Raw genomic sequence first — 13,125 nt, forward strand, 5'->3', positions numbered from 1 at the left:
TTTCTTCATTGGAACAGGAGCGTGAATATATATATATATATATATATACACACACACACACACATATATATATGAGGTACGTGAAGCTCCTGCTACGCAATGAACAAAACAGCAAGACTGTCAGGCAGCAAACAGGAACAGCGAGACCCAGAGAAGGTGCAAATGTTTTTATTGAAATTTAGCCCAGCACCAGTCCGCCATGACGCGTTTCGGCTAAAGATAGCCTTGATCACATGACAAGCGTCAAGAGGGCTGATCACCCTTTTAAAGTGCAAGCAGTGCCATCACATGTGATAGGAATAGAAAACATACTATTGAAGTTTCCATGTTGTTACATTATCCATATTTCGACATAAATGTCAGAATTACACATATTTACAAATCAATAATAGTCACAGCATGTTGGGTATATAACAAAATTAATTATTTAACCAAACTGTGCTATCCTTAACCACTAGATATATAATTGATAGAGCCAACATGGCAACGGCTACATCCAACTTTTAAAATATTATAAAAGTTAAAAGCCACTTAAATAGTTATATACAATAAAATATAATATAACCAATAAAACTACCAAACTCTGTATAAATCATATTGCAAATTAAGACTACATTGTCATGAGCTCCTAATTACTTCAAATCATGCCCAAGTGGGCTGCTAGTTTTAAGGGCCAGTTGTAATTGATGTACATGTGCAAAAATTAGATGTTTGTATACACATAGTGATGGCAATATAAAGTGCTCCCAAAGTTGTGATAACAATATCAAATTGCTAGTGAATTAAAATGGTCATGGAGAGTTACAGGGACATATTTTCACATTAAAACAGAATTTCATGAGTCACATATCAAATAGTAAAGATTAAAACCACCAGTACAGGTACACGGTATGAACAAAGGAAGCAATGCATTACAACGATTGAATAGCATAAGGTAAATGCAATAGTACTTAGAGATAAGTGTGGCAATCCTCCCCAATATTAAGACCTTGCGGTGCCTTAGTGTCTAACAGTATAATGTAGCGAGTCTCCAATTTTCGCAAGAGAGACTCCCTATCACCACCTCTCCTCTGGGGAGGAACACAATCTATCACAAAGTACTTGAGTAAGGAAGCATTCCTTCCATGATTGCTATCAAAGTGCCTGGCTACCGGATATGTCACATCGGCATGGGTGATTGCTCGCAGATGTTGTAATATTCGCTTATGCACTTGCGGTCGGGTACTTCCCACATACCTTAACCCGCATGGGCATTCCAGGACGTAAACTGCAAACTCAGATTTGCAGTTTAGTTTCTGTTTGATTTTGATAGGAATGGGAGAAAGAGGAGTAGTAACCTCTGTTTTGCTTATACCTTGTTTACATGCTTTGCATATAGAACACCTCAAAAATCCTTTGCTTCCACCAAGCCATGACGGTACTGCTACCTCGGGGCTACTAGACACAAGACTATCCTGCATGGCCCGGGCCTTACGATAGGTAATGCTAGGTTGTTTACCAATGAGGGGACCAATAATGGGGTCACTGGAGACTAGGAACCAATTGTCCTTGACTATTTTATGAATACTTTTATGTTGACTATTGTATGTCATAATTAGTCTTGTTTCCTCGCCCGCCCTAGTTGAAATTTCTGGTCGAACACTTCCTGAGCCCAGGAGTGTAGTTCTATCAATCTTGTTTGCCCTCACGACAGCATTATCTATAACTTCTGATCTATAGCCTCGTTCCATAAATCGCGCCTTACACAGGGATTGTGCCATCCAGCAATCATTGTCACTGCTGCAAATCCTCCGAATTCGCAGCATCTCCCCATACGGGATGCTGCGAATCAGATGGGCAGGATGCTGACTATCTGCATGCAGCAGTGTATTCCCTGCCGTCGGCTTATGATGGAGTTTAGTCTGTAACTTGTCTGCATGTACAAAGACCTCCACATCTAGAAAGACAACAGACGATCTACTGAGGGTGCTAGTAAAATGAATATTAGAATTGTTAGCATTTAATACTTCTATAAACTCAACAACCTCATCTTCAGCACCATCCCACACAAATAATAGGTCGTCTATATATCTCAACCAAAGTTTAACCTTAGCATTCATGGTAGCGGCATGTTGTTTCATTAGGACCTGCTCCTCCCAGTAGCCCATATGTAGACAGGCGTAACTGGGAGAGAAGCAGGCCCCCATTGCCACTCCCCGGGTCTGCAAAAAAAGTTGGTTAGCGAACAAGAATATGTTATTCTCAAGGCAGATCGTAATCATGTCAAATATCATTTTGGAGTGTTCCTGAAAACCAATATCTCTCTTATCAAGGAAATGTTGTATGGCCTTCAAACCATCTGCGTGGATTATGCTTGTATACAAAGAAGTTACATCCATGGATACCAAAACATAATTGGCGTTCCATACAAAATCTTGAAGTTTTCTCAACAGATCACTGGTGTCCAAAATGAAAGAAGGTAGGTTTCTCACAAAGTCCTGTAAGAAAAAATCAATGTACCTACTCATGTTCTCTAACAGGCTATTGCATGCTGATATAATGGGCCTGCCAGGGGGTTGGATCAAATTCTTGTGTACTTTCGGGATGAAATAGATGACAGGCATCACAGGATAATCCTTTTTCAGGAATTTATATTCCTCCATCGTGACCAGGCCCTTGCTCCTCCACGCAGACAACTTCAAATAGACTGTATTTCTTGTGTTGATAGCATCCTGTGTGGAAATACGTCTATAACAATCCTTGTCATTCAGTTGTTTGTGGGCTTCCTCTAAGTACATTTTCCGTGGCCACAGCACCACATTACCCCCTTTATCAGATTGTCTGATCACCAAATTCCTGTTCTCTCTCAACTTTTTAATTAAGGTGTGGTATTCTTTGTCTCTGTATGTATAGCGTTTGATCGAATTAGCTGTTCTGATCTGTAGCTCCTTTAGTTGTGTTGTAACCCAATCATGGAAAATATCAACATTGTCTTTGAGCATCAGGGGACAAAACTTCGATTTACTTTTAAAGTGGGTCGGACAGACCTTGGGTAACGGTTCACCACCCAATGCAGTTTGGCTCTCTGTGATAGGACATAGTTCCTCTTGCTGAAGCTCATATAGTTCCTGTGTGAGAGCTGCTCCTGTTATAATGGTATCACCGACATCACCAGGTGTATTGAGTATAGAAGCAGATGCTGACATAGAATGTGCAGGATTGTAAGCTAATCCACCACGGGCAGCAAAGTGTTTGCGCAATTTAAGCTTACGCACAAACTTAAATATATCAATTTTGGTTGTAGCGTAATCAAAGTTGCCCTTTAAGACAAACCCAATGATAGAAGGGAGGTTTCCTTCGTAGTCAGAACTATGTCCGATAAATTTATAACTGCTTTATTCTCATGACCCCCTTGCTCTGCCGCAGTTCCTAAGGAGATTGCATTCATTGAGGCTGATTCCACTGTTTTCTGAAGCGCTGTTTCTTTGGCCTGGAATCTTTTTTTGCGGCGTTTGTTGCATTTGCGCCTCTCTGCGCGTTGCTTGTTGTCGCGCTGTCGCCGACTGCCTGTGCAGCAGAACGTAGACTTGCCTTTCGGTCTTGCTGTACAATTGCCATCTCCTGAGCCGGAGTGAGTTTGCGAAACCCCACCGCTTGTTGTCGTCTGGTTTCTGTTTCTGACTCACTCTCGTATTGCGAACTGTCCCCTGACACTGATGCAGACGATATTTCAACCGGTCTTGTACTGGTAGTAGGTCCTGTACTAACAATGCTACTGGCTGTGGTGTTGGAAGTACCAGAGTTGTTGGAAGCTTGCCGCTGTTTGATCTTATCATACTTTTTGGCGAACGTAAAGATCTTCCCATTCTCATAGTCCAGTCTGTCACGCTGGAACTTATATGCTTTGCGTTTCATTATAATTTCCTCTTCGCGTTTGAGCCTTTTATTCATGTCATCTCTTAATTTGGAAATTTCTGCAGAGGGAGGTATTTTGTCAATTTCTGCGTTAATTGCATCAATCCTCTCCAGCAGTTTGGCTCTGTCACTTTCTGCATATTGTACAAGAATGCCCATTAGACGCTTAGAATTCTCCAAATTACATTGCGCCCAGTCGGCTAACATTTGGGGGTCGGGATCCTCATAGGAAGGGGCTAATAGAGTGCGCAAACCTCTTGGCACCCGCCCCACCTCCAAGTAGCCCGACAAAGAAGTAAACTCCCACCACTTAGCTTGTTCGCTTTTGCTGCATTTCTCTAAGCGTTTGAAAAGTTCTTTGGTTTCTGAACGTTGCTCAGGTGCAGCAATTAAAATAGGACTCGTTGTGGACTCCCCAGCCGGGGGGTCCGAAAACATTCCCTTACACATCTCCATACGCCCTCTCAACGTGTCCGCCGACATGGTGCAAACAATGGGCAGTATAGCAGTCAGGCACACTCAGACAACGGCTCCTACCGGCAATGCAGAACGAAACCGCTTCTGTACTCCACACAGGGGATATCTTGGTCCGCAACAGCAGCCGCTCTCGGTACTTGATCGGTGAGCCCGGGCACCGCGACCGACAAACGCCAGCCAGCAGTCTCTGAACTACTTCCGGTCTTTCCACGGAAGCGACTTGCAAACAGATCCGTTGGTCCCTGGGGCGTGTCGGCGTCTCCAAACACGGAGTTACTTGCAAAATCCCGAAGGAAGGTAGCTTCTTGCCAAAGTTTAGCCCAAACGTGGAGGGGTCTCGCAGAGCCGGGGAAGCTCTCCCGGCTAAAATACGAGGTACGTGAAGCTCCTGCTACGCAATGAACAAAACAGCAAGACTGTCAGGCAGCAAACAGGAACAGCGAGACCCAGAGAAGGTGCAAATGTTTTTATTGAAATTTAGCCCAGCACCAGTCCGCCATGACGCGTTTCGGCTAAAGATAGCCTTGATCACATGACAAGCGTCAAGAGGGCTGATCGCCCTTTTAAAGTGCAAGCAGTGCCATCACATGTGATAGGAATAGAAAACATACTATTGAAGTTTCCATGTTGTTACATTATCCATATTTCGACATAAATGTCAGAATTACACATATTTACAAATCAATAATAGTCACAGCATGTTGGGTATATAACAAAATTAATTATTTAACCAAACTGTGCTATCCTTAACCACTAGATATATAATTGATAGAGCCAACATGGCAACGGCTACATCCAACTTTTAAAATATTATAAAAGTTAAAAGCCACTTAAATAGTTATATACAATAAAATATAATATAACCAATAAAACTATCAAACTCTGTATAAATCATATTGCAAATTAAGACTACATTGTCATGAGCTCCTAATTACTTCAAATCATCTACAACGCTCTCTGGTTTGTGGCACTGGTCTGTTAGGGTGCCTGTATACAACAGGATGCATAACATTGGTATGAACACTCGCCAAACCCGCAGACCACATTTCCCAGAATGCATCTACATGGGATAGAGACTGCTCTGTGGAAAATGTTAGTCTGTCTTCCATGTCGAGCCGCCACAACCAATGGACATTCACCTACCTAGTTAAATACATTAACTGGTTGGAGGGCGTTTTCTTTAAGCAAGCTGAGGAAGGCATCGCCGAAACGCGTCCTTGCAATAAAGAATCTTTGAAAGGGGTTCCCGCGAGTGCAGTGTTTCTTCATTGGAACAGGAGCGTGAATATTATCTGTGGACCCACTTCCACATTTGCTGCACCCATCCTCAAGAGTGCTCACCGCATAAGTGGACTTGGAGCGTTATGTTTGTGGCGGTGGCACCACCAGCGGAGTAGCGAGGCACTACCGCCGAGAAATTCGACGGCCATATTGTCTGGGGGAACGTTGTCCATATGACTGACTCCCGTGGATGGTGCTTAGTGGCTCTGAAGGTGGACGAGGGGGCCCCCGGAGAGGGGCTCATCTACAACGCTCTCTGGTTTGTGGCACTGGTCTGTTAGGGTGCCTGTATACAACAGGATGCATAACATTGGTATGAACACTCGCCAAACCCGCAGACCACATTTCCCAGAATGCATCTACATGGGATAGAGACTGCTCTGTGGAACATGTTAGTCTGTCTTCCATGTCGAGCCGCCACAACCAATGGACATTAACCTACCTAGTTAAATACATTAACTGGTTGGAGGGCGTTTTCTTTAAGCAAGCTGAGGAAGGCATCGCCGAAACGCGTCCTTGCAATAAAGAATCTTTGAAAGGGGTTCCCGCGAGTGCAGTGTTTCTTCATTGGAACAGGAGCGTGAATATATATATATATATATATATATACACACACACACACATATATATATATATATATATTTAGCAAAGTACTGTACATAACACCGACAGTAAAGATGTTAAAAGTATGCTTAAAAAATTGGAAAAATTGCAACGAAGCTCACCAAGTGGTGGGAAAAGAAATCTTTGGAAAAGTATAAGGAGGCTGGCAGAGTACCTAGGGGGCGGCGAGCTCTCATAGCACCATCGTTTGAGAACCCCAACCCCCTAATGCTACAAGAGTGGGCCACGAACAATTTAGAGACATCGAGGAATATGGTCTGTATTTTAATCAGATATGCCGAAATTGACAGACATGACATTGCGGCCCAGATTGACCAACTTAATTTAGAATTGGATGCCCTCGATCTAAAAGATGTTGTGAACAAGGGCAGAGAAGACATTAAAAAGCGCTTGGACAAACATGAAAATGTAATAATGAATCGTAAAGTGACAAAATTTGCACGCGATAAGCGCAACTATGAAACTGGTTGCATATTCACTTTCGCAAAACATTTTGATGGGGTCAAAAAACAAGCTATGAGCGGGAAAATACAACATCCACAAGCAAACATCAATCCAAGCATCATTGTGTCCTCCGATTCTGAAGCTAGTTCAATTGTCAGGAGTGTTGCATCAGATACAAGTGAGACGAACCAACAACAACATGTGCCACTCAACTATAGCCCTTCAGAGGAGTTGGGGTTTATCACAGAGGACCGTCGGCAAATATTAAGGCCGAGATTACCCCAAGCTCCAAATGCCACAGGAGGAATCAACAGCGCAAAACAGAGGCGCAAAGCGCGGCGGCTACAGCAAAAAGAAAAGAGGAAGGGGGAACCAGATTTTGGAGTAAACAGTACAGCGGCTGCTAATACTGTAATTAATATGACTAATTTGGAGTTAAATACTGCAGAACTACAACTTTTGGCTTTGGGACTCTCATTTTGCCCTAAGACTGGTTTCAAATACATTCAATGTATGTATTTAAGTTTATCAGAAAGATAAAGTTATTAAAGTACCATAAGCTTAAAAATGCAAATACACAAGCTTTGTATATTAATGCTGATAACCAATCTAGTATGCAGTTCCAAGTATCTGATGTCCCTGTGTTAAGAACTGTCAATGAATTAGATGATGTTGTACCCTCCAACACACAAGAAAATCTTTTAGGCATGGGTATTTCTACTACTAGAGCAGCCCTCACACATTTCCGCAAACCGTCAACCTTTATCCCCATGATGGCCAGGGATGCCATAGATATTTTTGGGATTGCATTATTGAAGACCTTAAAGCTCTCCATAAAACATTCCTGCAGAAAAATAAACATAGGCAGTATATAGAGCAGCAATATTCACGCCTTATGAAGAAAATTAGCAACGATAATAATATTATCGTGAATAAAGCTGATAAGGGCGGGAATATAGTTCTTTGGCCACGAACAATGTATATGGAGGAGGCTATGAAGCAGCTTAATTACACTTGCTGTTACAAAAAAGTAGCTTTCTCTGTACTGATCGTGGTTAAAGATCAGGTTTTCAAAGAATTGGCTCAGTGGAAACGTGAGGGCTTAATTAGTAAGGAAGAGCACAATTGTTTAAGAACTGACTTCCCGATTACTCCAACTCTATATTTACTTCCTAAAGTTCATAAACAAATTACCCCAGTTCCTGGGCGCCCCATAATCTCTGCACAAGGAAGTTTACTAGAGGCCATGTCTAAATATGTGGACTTTTTTCTCCACGAATATGTAGAAAATCTCCCTTCTTACATTAGGGATACTGGTCATTTTTTAGAAAAGCTCAATGAGATTAAATGGGAGGATGACAATTGCTTTTTAGTAATGGACATCTGCTCCCTTTATACCAGTATCAACCATCAGGATGGTCTGAATGCTATCAGTCATTTTGTGTCAGATAGGGATGTTTGTTTCTACCAACACAACAAGATGCTGCTAAGGATAACAGAACTTTGTTTAACTAACAATTTTTTCCTTTTTAATAAGGAGCTATTTCAGCAAATGAGGGGTGTGGCAATGGGGGCGTGCTTCTCCCCCAGCTATGCATGCTTGCATGTTGGTTGGTGGGAGAGGCACGTCCTCATGCACACTCATGCTGACAGTGTTTCTAAGCATGTCATCAAATGGTGGAGGTTTATCGATGATGTTTGTGTTGTTTGGAAAGGCTCACAGGAATCAGCATTGAAATTTGTTACTGACATAAATGAAAACATCTTGAATCTCCAATTTACGGCTCACGTTAGCAATTTCAATCGAGCATTGACTCGTTTGCCCCATTCTCAAAAGGCCCGTTGCATTTGTTGAGCATTTGCTCATACGGAACGCCAGACTCCCGATTCTTGGAGCTGCTTAGCAGTGTTGACGGACTCCATGCAATAACCACACATTATTACGGCTGGTGTAATTCGACCATCTCTAACCCTACTCTGCTAACCATTACATATCCTGTGGATCGCATTAGCGATCACACTCTGGCCCCTTCTGCCACGAATTTAGAGATGCAGCCGCGTCATGCTGAGTAAAGGCATTAATGTACATGTCCTGATGATGATCCCACATTCACAGGGGATCGAAACGTCATCGACAACTTGCACTTGATGATTTGTATTTTTGCATTTGACGAAATCACACAAAGTGTACCTAACTGTCTGTTTTAATTGTGAATATTTTACAGACCTTTTGCTTTTGCCTTGCATTCAACTGTTTCCTTGTTTGTATTAATGTGGTAGTCGGACACAGGCTGTGTCTCACTCGGAAATTGTCTAACAACCTTACTACTTTTGAATATAACAAATTATTAAATATGTCCGGCTGGACATTTAATATAGATTCCAACTTTGGTCTATATTTATTGTTCCTTGGTTATCTGTGTTGAAATTTGGGACCATTGTTTCTTGTAATAGCCTTTTCTTCTATGCCATATAAAATTCAAGGCCTTTATTCATGTAAAACCGACTATGCAGTTTATGTACTTAAATGTATATGCCAACTTCAATATGTTGGCAGTACTAAACTCCCTGTTTTTACCGTATCTTGCAGCATCTACGGGCAATTATGAATTCGGATTCCTCATATGCAGTTGCCCGACATTTTAAATTGGTGCACCATAACAACCTCCAAGATCTTTGCTACTTTGTAATTGACGCAGTTCCCAAATCTATCAGAGGATGGAACAGAGAGAAGAAATTGCGCCAATTGGAAAGCCAGTATATCATACGGTTAGATACAAAGATGCCCAATGGACTCAATACAGGGGAGGATCTTTATAACTTTCTGTAGTGTGGCGTCAACCTTGAAAGTAATTTGCATGAAATTATGATGTGATGTTATTTTTATGCACTCATATTTATATATATATATTTTTTTTATGTATATATTTATTCTGTGTATATTTTTATATTTGGAGTCTAATGTTTATATGTCTGCATTTCAATGCACTATTTACACTTTCTATTTCTTGCTGCTATCACCAGGATGATGAATTTAATTAATTTTTCTTCAAGCTTACAACTATCCTGATGTATTTTTCTAAATAATATTTTTATGTAATCTGTATATATATATTTTTTAGTGTGAGCAGATTGGTTATTTATTGGATTTTAGCTACACTTTTACTGTGTTTTTTATTGGTTTAACTAGGTTCCTGGTTTTACTGGTTTTTATCTGGTATTTGTGTAGTATTGGAATCGTGAGATGACCATTATGTTTCACACTATTTAAATATATTTAAATATGTTTACCTCCACATTATTTATATCTCCTGTCTTTAGCATCTGATTTTTATTGATATAGTTTTATACACCAATTACAATATGCACTTTATGGCATCTTTCTAATAAGAAAATTGATATGCATCCGTTAGTCCTAATTTTAGTTTATTTATATCGTGTCTGCTAGGTTCTCTCAGTAGAAAGATACACTTTTGCCCTTTGGTGAAATGCTCTAATCTCCATTGCCTTCATATAATAGATGATTTTTAGACGGACTATGTTGGTTATAATGTGGGCACTTGCCCTTTATTGCACATTCGTGTATTTTTTTAGACATAATGGATTATCCATACATTCTGTCAACATTATGGATTAGGGTTCAGAAGTTTCTGATTATTTCTTTTACTTAAGTGTTGCAATGTTTTGCTGTTATTGACAAAGTTTTTCCACTTATTTTAGGATACTTTGTATTTATAATTCGCGCTACAAATATAACAATGATACTACGTTATTAGAGTTGCGAATTTTAAAACGATACCCCACATCCATGTAGTCTTTTTTCTAACACTATATATTTTTGGAGGGAACAAGATGGAGAAATTTGAGTATTTAAGTAACGCAGGATTCCTTGCATGTCATGTGATCAAGACCGGGGCGCCCCGGTCGAAACGCGTCATGTTGGGAGAAATGGAGGAATAAGCGCACTTTAAAATAAACTGAAACCTGAGTGGTGGTCCGTTCCTGTTAACGTCGCTGGTAAAGTGTTGCAGCATTTGATGTGGACAGGATTTGGTGTTTCATATAAAAAATATATATATATATATATATATATACACACACACACACAAACACACACACATATACAAGCTCCCTTCAGATTCATTGGATTTAATTTGATCACATTTGTATCCATATTGATACCCTGTAAATCTGGCATGGATCCCATCAATGATTATATATGCTGGGCATCCAATTTATATTTAGGGTATGCCAGGTTAGGAGATACATCCTAATCAATCAAAATGTGGCTTGTACTACATAATTTGTTTGTTAAGAATTCCAAATCCCTAAATGTTCTTCCCTGTTGGATCTAGACTTTCTTTTATAAAATTCTTCAAACAGAGATTTAGATGATGGACCATTGCACAACATCAGGCAATCTGTGACTTTAGGTTTGAGTTATGACAGGCTAAGGGAAGAAGGGGAAGAACTTTTTCTGCACAGCAAGAGCACCATAGAAGACCATAGCAGAAATAGGGCTGTGTGATGCACAAGTGAAATATCAAAAAGGACCACCTAAGGAGCTGTGCTATATATAAGAGATGTGCCTGATGGAAATTCAGTGAGGATGGAAAATGTATTGAATATTTTTACAAAGAGAAGCCCGGTGTAAATACTGATCACCTGAAACGTATCTTTTAATGGCAAAGCAGCAAATGCAAAAATATACCTCACTTCTCCAGAGTGTCATGTATAGCATACCTCACTTTCAAGCATCCTCCTTTCTTCATCCGGAGTGTACAGCTTAGGTTTTTGCTTTAAAAAAAAAGGAGGCAAAAGAGCTATTAAACACTGCTCAACACTGAAGATTGCAACTAATTGGTGAGCTGAAAATCTATAAAACTGACACTCTACAGCCCCAGTTACTGTCGGGGCAGAAAAGATGCTCAATTTGCCGCACCCCACATATATTCTGACTCCACAGGGATCAGTATTTATCAGGTGAGATAAATAGCACCCAATTGCAATTCGTGCATGAAAATGGGGCCTAACATGCAGATTTCTGTGCTACCTGCACCACACTTCTCACATTCCATTATCTATCTGGCTGAAATTACAGGGGTGAGCTGCTAACTGCTGAACCTGTAACAGAAGTTTCTGGACTTATTGGAATTAATTGAGGCATACATGTGAGCTTGCAAGCTCAACATCCCTCTGCATGTTCTCAGAGGCCCTTTGAAAAGAAAGGACAAATCAGAAAAACTCAGGTGTTGAGGTTGGCAGTAATAATAATAATCATACCAAAAATAATAAAATAATGATAATAACAATAGTAATAATCATAATAGCAGGAAGACGTACAAGAAGTAGAAGAAAAAATGTTAACACTTACTAAAACCCGGCTTAGTGATACGATCGGTAGTCAGCCTTGCAGCCTCTCCCAGTCACCTTGTCCTCCACAATTGATGTTGGGCAAACCCAGGAGGCACTGCATAGCCAAGAAATAGCCTGACCTTTGAGAATCTTTATTGGAATAACACTTTAGTCTCCAATCACTTCAACTCTTATAATCGCCTTTGCTTTCATATCCCAGCTAGAAACTTGGGTTCAGCCATGACATGGCATTGAGAGAGGCCACTTACAGGGACTAAACTATTTATCTAGCACCCCTCAAACTTCCCTAAACAATAATGTAATGGACTTACAGACAGAAATGTGTAAACTGATTATCATCACTCCTGCCTCCTGTCTTGATTTTAACTATTCCTCATTTGAAGATATATCTTAAATGTTCCTCCCTGAACATTAACCCTCTCTATTGCCTAATAGTTCTCTCTAATAAACAGAGCATTTATGAATCTATCATCCTCTTAGAACCCTTTCTCCCAGCTTGTTCTTTCCACTGTATGCTGATTTCAACCTGGCCAACAACTCTCATGCCCAAGATCCATTGCTTGTTGCCCTCCTATGTGACCTCTCGGGTACTCGGACACTGTTTACCTGATTGCAAGAAACGTCAATGTCCACTCATGATAATAACTCAATAGCTATTATCACCTGTTGTTATAACTCTTCCACCTCGAATACAAATGTATCTGCATCTTCTGCATAAACCCAGATTTTGTATCTGTTACAAAGAATAAGTCCTCCTTTCAATCTATTTCATTCTGCCCCTCTTCCTCCTGCCCATAAGCATTTGATGCAGTCAGCAGTGGTCTTGTCCCCCATTCTTCATACTGCCACTCCCTTCACACTCTGCACCTGGCCATGGACCACCCCTCCAATCCACACTCTGAAAACTAAAATCCACACCACTTTCCCCCCATCCACGATTGATGGGAATCGAGCACCACTGAGATTCAACTACAAATATTCCCTCTCCTTCCTCCCCTCTGACCGTGAACGTGCTGTTTGCAAAAGGGC

At 40.7% G+C, this 13,125-nt stretch overlaps 1 long non-coding RNA gene across 1 annotated transcript in view; it reads left to right on the top strand.

The window, feature by feature from the left end:
* LOC144775828 (uncharacterized) overlaps positions 1-9,502 on the top strand; it is a 208,315-nt gene extending 198,813 nt beyond the window's left edge. The window contains exon 3 of the long non-coding RNA XR_013600565.1: positions 9,311-9,502. This is a non-coding gene — a long non-coding RNA (uncharacterized LOC144775828). The remainder of the gene's footprint in view (positions 1-9,310) is intronic.
* The last annotated feature ends 3,623 nt before the right edge of the window (positions 9,503-13,125 follow it).

Source organism: Lissotriton helveticus, chromosome 1_1 (assembly GCF_964261635.1).
Source record: "Lissotriton helveticus chromosome 1_1, aLisHel1.1, whole genome shotgun sequence".
In the NCBI taxonomy this organism is placed as follows: domain Eukaryota; kingdom Metazoa; phylum Chordata; class Amphibia; order Caudata; family Salamandridae; genus Lissotriton; species Lissotriton helveticus.